The sequence below is a fragment of the Mytilus edulis genome, chromosome 13, assembly GCF_963676685.1.
Source record: "Mytilus edulis chromosome 13, xbMytEdul2.2, whole genome shotgun sequence".
In the NCBI taxonomy this organism is placed as follows: domain Eukaryota; kingdom Metazoa; phylum Mollusca; class Bivalvia; order Mytilida; family Mytilidae; genus Mytilus; species Mytilus edulis.
This window is the reverse complement of record NC_092356.1, coordinates 15,790,196-15,799,552: the sequence shown is the minus strand read 5'-3', so window position 1 is coordinate 15,799,552 and position 9,357 is coordinate 15,790,196. Positions and strand designations below refer to the sequence as shown.

At 32.6% G+C, this 9,357-nt stretch overlaps 1 long non-coding RNA gene across 3 annotated transcripts; it reads left to right on the top strand.

Moving 5' to 3' along the window:
* The first annotated feature begins 3,683 nt into the window (after window positions 1-3,683).
* On the top strand, window positions 3,684-7,761 carry LOC139500889 (uncharacterized). 3 transcript variants are annotated; one of them, XR_011658394.1, is made up of 3 exons: window positions 3,684-3,741; window positions 5,765-5,963; window positions 7,372-7,761. It is a non-coding gene; the product is annotated as an uncharacterized lncRNA (long non-coding RNA). The 3 variants fall into 3 exon arrangements; XR_011658395.1 differs by having other exon boundaries at window positions 3,694-3,770; XR_011658393.1 differs by lacking the exon at window positions 3,684-3,741 and having other exon boundaries at window positions 3,780-5,963.
* The last annotated feature ends 1,596 nt before the right edge of the window (window positions 7,762-9,357 follow it).

Genomic DNA, 9,357 nt, shown 5'->3' with positions numbered 1-9,357 from the left:
CGACTAAGTCTTCGTGCACAGATTTCCGTTAAGGTTAAACTGAATATTGTACATAATTGTCTTCTCTTGTATAATGGTTTGTTGAGAATAAAGATATACAAATGTAATAAAATTTGATATTCAGTCAACATTGTGTTTGTTTAAAAACTTGATTTAGAGAGAGAGATAGAGAAAAGAATCACACTGAAAAACAAAAATCGAACTTGTTACAGAAAAAAAAACGCAACTATAAAATAATTTTCTTTATTCGTGAACTGCAAAACACAACAAATTAATTTACCCGTCATCATGAAAAATAAACTGAAAAAGCACATCGAATGAGATATATGTTTTATTTATCCTATATGCAAATTCATGTTAAAGGTAAAACTGAATTAAACAATACAATTCCTAAAAAACAATAAGGATAATCCAATCAATTTTGTTGATTGGATAATTCATGGCTCAGTAGTTGTGTAATCAGTGACACGAGCCCTCATTATTTTATAAGAATTAACATATCTATCTAAGTTCGATTCAGGCGCGGATCCAGAGGGGGGAGGGGGGTTGGAACCCCCCCCTTTTTTGGCCGATCATTGCATTTGAATGGGGACATGTAGTTGAACCCCCCCTTTTTTTGCCCTGGGTTAGGACCCCCCCCCCTTTTAAAATGGCTGGATCCGCCCCTGCGATTTCAACTTCTACCAAAATTTAACTCTAAAATAAGAAGCGTAGAACGAATATAAACATCCATCATGTGTGCAGATATGATTACGGTAATGGGTCCTGAGTGCACTTTGTATGTCCTGAGTGCACTTTGTATGTCCTGAGTGCACTCAGGAGGTCCTGAACGGTTGTTTAGACATACCCGAAGAATAAATCATTTCCTGAACCTAAAATACATTTATCTGTAATTAAAGAAAATTCGCCTAAAACATTCTCTCATATATTTAAACAATTAATTGTAAAATAATTAATTCAACGTCGGACTTTCTGCAAGGCCGTAACTACCCTTGAGGCAAGTGAGGCAATTGCCTCACTAAAATTTCGACACTGATTATTTTTTTTTATACATACATGTATATACAAATAAAATAGTCTTTTGTTGTTCTGTCTCAACCTTAATTTCTATAACTTGTCATCATTCCTTTAAACTATTCTTCCTGGATATAACTCAGCATCTCAACGGGTGATGTTTCTCAATTACATTAACCTAGTAACGATAATCATCATGGATTGCTGGTTAAAAACAGGCTCTTGCAGAAAAAGGAAAAGCGACACTGAAGGTAAAGAAGGAATAATTCTAGTAAACTAATTTGTTTGTGAACGTAGTCTGCGTATTGCATATAACTTCATTAGAACAATCCAAAAACGATAAGTAGACCGACAAATCAAGTAGTGGGCATCGCAAGGGGGCAGTCCTGTCTGTGTATTCATTTCTCCGTTTCATCAACTTTAATCTTTCTCTTTACAGATAAATAAAATATAAATAATATGAAACATGCATGGATTAGTTTTTCATGATCCATGTTTCTTTAACCTTAAAAATTGAAAGAACATCCCATATTCCAATTTGACATTATTGAGGAATGGTATAAAACCTTTATCACAGGATTTTGTCTTTACTTATTCGGGACTACGGAATTTCATTTCTTTATATTCGGGGTTTCGGAATCAGACACCCCAACCCCTAACCCCTAAATTTATAGATTCTGGAACTAAAATACCACCGACTATTTCCAGAAATAATTTGAAATTACGGACGTACATGTAAACGTCAAAACTCCATTTTAATTCCCCTGTACCCAGATCATATATACTTACTCTATAGATAGATCATATACATGTATCTTATCTCATTCTATCCCTAGTTTGTTTACTCTTTGTCAGCATACAAGCGAGTTTAATATTTTGTAACTGAGACTGTATGATGATGCTAGCCTTTATAGGAAAGCTTAATTCCCTTTTGCAAACAAAACTGTTACTACCGATGCTGCTACCGAATTGCTGATGGAGAAGGAATTGGAAGAAGACATTGATCATTGTGTTGATGATAATGTGCTACCTTTAGAAACACAGACTGCCCTGAAACGACTGAAATCTAGGAAAAGAGCATACATGAGTGGCGAGAGGTTGTGCGGTCTTGCCATGCTCCATGTTCATCGCGATAAGGATATCAGCAGACCAAAGTTATGATTCTAAAACAATTTGACTGAACCCACCATAGAAATAATTGGCAAACTCTACTGAATCGATGTTTGTTCTATGTTCTGGCGGCAGATTTAAATTGATATTTGGATGATTATCTTACATACAAATTCAAATAAAGTTGTTAAAAATTTGGTATAAGTAAAAGTCTTTAAATATGAACAATTTATATAAAAACTGTCCAAATTCAAAACATTATCAAACTCTCTAAAAATGCCTAGAACGCAGGATTTTGCACCATTCATTTCATACCCTCCAAAAAAATTTAACGCCTCGCTTCGCTCGGCTCAATTATTTTGCCTCACTAAAATAAGATGCCTAGTTACGGCCTTGTTCTGTCTGTTTACTAATACTTTTCTTGTTCAGTTTAGTTTATACCCATAATAGATGAACGGAAATAAGTACTTTTTTTTAGGAAAATTTACAATTAGATGAATGGAATTAAGTACTTTTTAGGAAAATTTACAACTCAAATTTTCAAAAACAAAATTCTACACTTTTTACCTGGATGTTTTTCTCTGTCTCGAAACCGCAACCTTTGACCCCGTATCAAACGTAGCGACCAACACCTCACATGACGTATTCTCGATGTTGAGGTATTGACAATATACAATCACATTTATCAATCACATTTATCAATATACAGCAAGTAAGTAATTTGGTGTTGAATGCCAGTAGATCAGAATTTGTTAATTGAACTTTACCTGTTTAAGGGGCACTAGCTGCCAAATTCATGTTCTTCATCGATTTTAATAAAATTCACATAACGTGTATATAGTGTTGAATTGTTTATTAAAATGTTGCGCACAATCTTGGCTGATATGCATAAAACCATTATATTTCATGACACTGCATGAAAAAGAAATTGACTTATCGCATAATACCAGAACCAGAGACATTATATTGTATCTAATATCTCTGCCAGAACTAAAAAATAAACTACAGTAAGTCCACATACACATAAGAGGGTATGGATGTGAATTAACAGAATAGAGAACAAAGGACAAAGAAAAAAAAGGAATAAAGAATAGTGAAAGAAAGAGAATAATGGAAAAAAGTGTAAGTTATTAAAAATATAACTAAAACAAGAATGTGTCCCCAGTACACGGATGCCCCACTCGCACTATCATTTTCTATGTTCAGTGGACCGTGAAATTAGGGTAAGAACTCTAATTTGACATTAAAATTAGAAAGATCATACCATAAGGAACATATATACTAAGTTTCAGGTTGATTGGACTTCAACTTCATCAAAAACTACCTCGACCAAAAACTTTAACCTGAAACAGGACGAACGAACGGACGAACGAACGGAGGCACAGACCAGAAAACATAATGCCCCTCTACTATCGTAGGTGGACAGAAAAAAGACACCCCTCCGAGACGAGCCTTACATGCACTGTTATTACCCAAGGTTAATTTTACGGCGGCTCATTTTATTTTGGCTTAGAAATAAACATAATTGACAAGTTTCCTTCCCCTGCATTCTCGATCCAACATGTAAATAGCACGGTGATTTCAAAAAGACATTGATACATCATTACAACACTTGCCGTCAGTATTTGCATATATTGATTAAGAAGGTATAGAAGATTAATGCACGCACACTTTTATTCACCACTGGCCTAAATAGTTAGTCCGCAAACAACGAGGGTCATAAAAACCCAGCACTTTGAACACAGCCACCGGCATGGTGTGAATCTGAAAGCTTCCCACTATCCATTTCTACCCATAGAAAACTTTTGCCTTTCATTTATCAAAAATGAAATATGTTGATATTAATGGTATATAAGAATTATTGGGGAATTCAAACCATTCCTATTGTAAGTGATAAAACTAAATTTATATCAGGGTGATTGAAATGAGGAAAAAAAAGGGGAATCAGGAGTTCAGGGCCCCCTGTTTGGGAAAAGAATTGGTTGATTATATATGGAATCACTGAGTCATGGCAGGAGCAGGACCCTCTTAGGCAGTCGGTGGGCCCCACTTATGAAAAATTCTGGATCCACCACTGTGGTCATGGTGGTCTTCAGTTGTATTATCTTTTAAAAAAAAAATTACACCTGTATAGTGTATATTCTTTAGTGTAAATCAAGGGAAAATACTGTGAACTATCTGTGCATTGGGGCTTATTAAAAGGTATTTCGGGGGGAAGAAAGAAGGGAGGGTGAGTCCATGGGAGGTAATCCCCACCCCTTTCAATTTGAGAATATGCTATTATCTTGTAAACGGTCCAGATCCCCATCCCTAAACCATATATATTCTTGAATGGGACGATAAAACAAATCAAATGAAATTAAAAGGAGGTCTTTGGGGGTTACCCCACTCTGTTCAATTTGAGAATGTGCTATTATCTTGTGAACGATCCAGATCCCCACCCCTAAACCATATATATTCTTGTCGGGACAATAAAATTAATAATGAAATAAAATAAAAGTGAAGTCCCACCCCCTCTAGTTTGAAAACTTGTAAACGGTCAAGATCCCCACCCCTAAATCATATTTATATATTCTTGTATAGAACAATAAAACAAATCAAAGGAAATATAGGGAGAGTCCATGGGGTTCACCCCCACCCCCACATGTTTGAGAAACTTTTAAATGGTTGAGATCCCCTGTCATCACGTGGTTAGGTGAAAAAATTTCAGGATCCCTGATCCCCACCGTCAAACCATATATATTCTTGTATGAGACAATAAAACAAATCAAATGAATATAGGATCATCCCCTTTGTCTTGGGTTGGGAACCCCCCTTTTTAAAATGGCTGGATCCGCCCCGGCATACCATCTAGCTAGCTATAAAGGCTTTAAAAATATGAAATCAAACAAGGAAATTAACAGTGTAGGCAACTGTTTTGAATTTAAAAAAAAGTCTTTTACATATATATAACAATGTTAAATTTTTTGTGCATTTATTTTTGCTTATCGTATTTTCAATAATAGACAAAATTGCATGATTGAATATTGTAATTTAAGAAAAATCAGCATACATGATATAAAATGGGAAGTGGAAACTGGGAATTTGACAAAGAGACAACAACCCAATCAAAGAGCAGACAACGGCCGAAGGTCACCTATGGGTCTTCAATGCAGTGAGAAAAATTCGGCACTGGTCTTCAGCTCATAAATATGTATCAGAAATGAAAACGAGATACAGCTTTCAGTTGTATTAATAAAAACCTCACAAGAAGTTCTGAATATCAGAATATACAGTATTGCAAGATTCTCTCAAAATGTACACATAGAGCTGAAAAACTGTCAGTGACTGTAAAATTAATCATGCTTACATTAAAGTCCATGGAGTCCATCTTAATATGCATACTCTCGTACAAAGGAATATAAGTATGCAATAGACATCAAGTTTTCAAAAATAAGAGTATCTATGCCATAAATTTACGACAAGATCTTAATCAAGTAATAATTTCGGTTTGTTTAAATATTTCGGAGGTTAGTATGACCTCCTCTTTGGTGATGATGTTTTCGTTTTAAAGTTGGGAAAATTGTTTGTACATGTACCAACAAAAATAAAAACACAAATTCAATCTAGAATTATGTTTTTATCATTTTTTTATGTTTAGGTTGTCAGCAAGATGAAAAGGACAAGTATGCAGTTCAAAATTCAAAATGTGGATAAGTTGAGGTTCTAGGTCTTACCTTTGCAGATTTTCATATTTTGCATGAATGAATTCAAAGGTTATATGATGGACAGCAGAGAAAGAAAAAAACAACTTTTCAATTATCCTGCTCCTGGATAAATGTAAAACATCTTGTTTTTCGGTAAGTTTTATGCTCTGTTTTGATAGTGTTAGTGCATTCATCTTTCCAGTCTTTCCTCTAAATTGTAAGTTTTTGGTGAGTGTTCACCATGAATTTCAGTAAGTAACTTGTGGATTTACATGTATATACTCAAAATTTAGTACTAATATTAATGGGATTTTAGCATGACATCCTGCCAAATGCTTGTTAATCATGTTTATGTTCCAGAACAAACAAGTATTTGGACTGTACGCATACAGTCTGCCCAATTTTAAGACGTTGGTCAAGTTTATTACAAACAAATGTACAGTACAGATCAACATAACTGAAATCTTTAATAGATTAATACAAAAAGTTTAATTGCAGTTAAAATAAAAACACAGGTTTGGTTGAGCTGGTACCAGACAGTACAAGTATACTTAAATGATCTGACTGTACACATATGGTGGGACTGTAAGTTCTGGACCATAAAAGTAAGATCCGAATACTGATATGGTCTGGAACATTTATACATGTCTTAAAATTAATATCAAACACATTGGTGTTTTTGAACTTGGTAATAAGTTATGTGATAGAACTATAATGTTTTGGGATATCAAAATCAAAAATATCCCATTTTTACTTTTAATAAAGAAGAAGATTATTGATGTATGTTTAAATGTATATTAAAATGAGACAGCAAACCAACAACACAAAAAAAAAGGATAAAACATACATATTTTGTTTGTATCAATGTTATAATTTCCAATATGTTCAAGGTATTTTTTCATTGAAATAAAACACAAATTGAAATCTGTCTGAACTGCAAAAGCTTAAAGAAATATTGTTTCTGTTGTCTGCATTTTGTATAATATATTGCAAATTCTTGTGAATAATGGAATGTTATTATAGTTGTCTAAAGTTTTAACTTTTAACATTGATCTTTATACTGTAAAATTCATAAATTATTGCGTGCATTTATTATTGCGATTCTGTCATTTTAGACTTAAATGCGATTTTAAATTTTACGATTTTGAAAAATCCTGTTTAATCCATATAAAATATTTCATAATACGAGTTTAAATTATTGCGTTTACAACTCCGTTGCATTTTTCGCAATAAAAAAAAACTTGCATTAATTCCGAATTTACAGTATATATATATATTATGTATATAACTTGGGAAAATACCCAAATTTTATAAAGAAGAATAAATTAATTGATTGTTATATGGTATTAGAATAGGAAGATGTGGTATATTGCTAATTTGACAACCCTCCATCAGAGACCAAAGGATGTAGGCCGTTAGCAACTGATGACACTGGACAACCTTTAACAATCAGTAAAATCCATACCGCATAGCTATTTTTATTGAAAATCATATTATTGCTACATGTATGAAAACAATTTTGTATAATCCATTACTTTAGATTTTATTGGTTCTTTTTCAGAAGGATTGAAATTCACCACCTAAAATAAATGGAGAAAACATAGAAACAAGACCAGAATAAATTCAAAGAAAAAAGTTGGATCAGTTATTATTTTCATCACTCAGTCAATGATTTGAAGTTCTTTTAAATTCAAAAAAATATTGAAACCACAATAATGTCAAAGTTCTGTGCTGAATGTCCAAAAAGTGGACTATACCATCAAACAATGCTGGATGATAAGAAACTATTAATGTTTTGTGTTGAGGGATATTGTGAAAAAAATAGATTTACTTAAATAGCTACTAGTATGTTAAGCCTAACAATAGAGTTTTTATTGATTTCAAATGGCAAATAATTGTGTTTCAAGAAAGTATTCTATAATTCATGAATAAACATATATTGATACTTACATTATCTGCTTTGTTGTTTAAAAGTTTAGTTTTGAACAGTTAAAGAACAATATGCTAAATTAACATTTCCCAAGAAAAAAATATATTCAATTAAAAAGATTCATCTTATAATAATTTACTACCAAATAGAATACATTGTAACATACACATTACTGTTTATTTATATCTATATATTTACAATTAGAATCCCATAGGATTTTAATTTGTCCCATGGGATATTAAAAATCCCATGGGATAATAAAAATCCCATGGGATTTTTTTTGTCCCATGGGACAACAAATATCCCATGGGACTACAATAATCCCATGGGACCAAAAAAAATCCCATGGGATTTAACCAAAATCCCATGGGATAATGGTAAATCCCATGGGATTTTGCCCTGTCCCATGGGATATTGAAAATCCCATGTTTTTATAATTCAAATTGCAAAATAAATATGAAAGTAACTGTAGAAAACCAATGAAATTATTGAATCCCATGTAATTCTGCACATTTTGGTTATATACATGATATTGTAGCTCTTGTTTGAGGCGGCGGCGGATTTGCAAATGAGTGTTTTGCAAATTAAAAGTGTCCAGTGTTTTTCGGTCAAACTAACCAATGAATGTATATCTTAAATTAACAATATAGAATCAAATCATTTACCAATAAATGAGTTGAAGTTAAAGATTGTTGTTTGCATCTCCCGCAAAGGAGTGCAGTGGGATTTCCAGTGACACTAGAACAATAGAAAAGTCACTCTTCTTATGAAAGAGACAGAAAAGGTCTAAAAACAGGAGAGACAATTTACGCATAAAAACCGATATGCATAGGGATGAATATCTCTTAAAACACAAAACCATTATCTAACTTTTATACAACCACTATAAATAAAGTATATGTTAAAGCTAAATTTGTTAATATATGATTTTTTTATTGCCAAACATGCTGTTAATTGAACAACCTATTGTTCAACATAGGGGTGTGTAAAAAACTGCCAGATTTGACTGCATATTTTTCTTTTTTTTTGAAAAAAATATATATCAAACCTTAATAATGTAGCTTTCTGAGTATCCAATTTTTAACGTGTTTCGAAATGTAGTTTCGTCACAAGAATTTTTCAAAGTTGTGTCATTTTGTCTATATGAATGTCGGTAAATTCGTATGATCGAGCACACCGACAAGTATATCGTTGGGACAACTCGATATAATGTAATCAATATACGTGATGTGAAGTTTTATCAAAATCATCATCACATAATTGATCAACACATTATGTTTGAACAACATGAGTCCTACAATATAAGATTTTAAAGGTGCATATCATTTACATTCAACGTTTTTATTGGATTCTTTTTACTACAATGTGTGTAACCTCGAGGTTCAACGTTGATAGTAAAAAAAAATCCCAGAAAATTTTTGAATGATATTGTAAATGATATGAACCTTCGAATTCTTATAATGTGTTACAGAAGATTATGCAATTTTATGATGTACAGGGGAGGGGGTAAGGGTTTTTCTTAAACAATATTATGATCCCAAATTTAATGAATTTTGTTGGCAATACTTTAATATAAACACTACATATAGCAAAGTATATGTTAAATTTCAATGTATT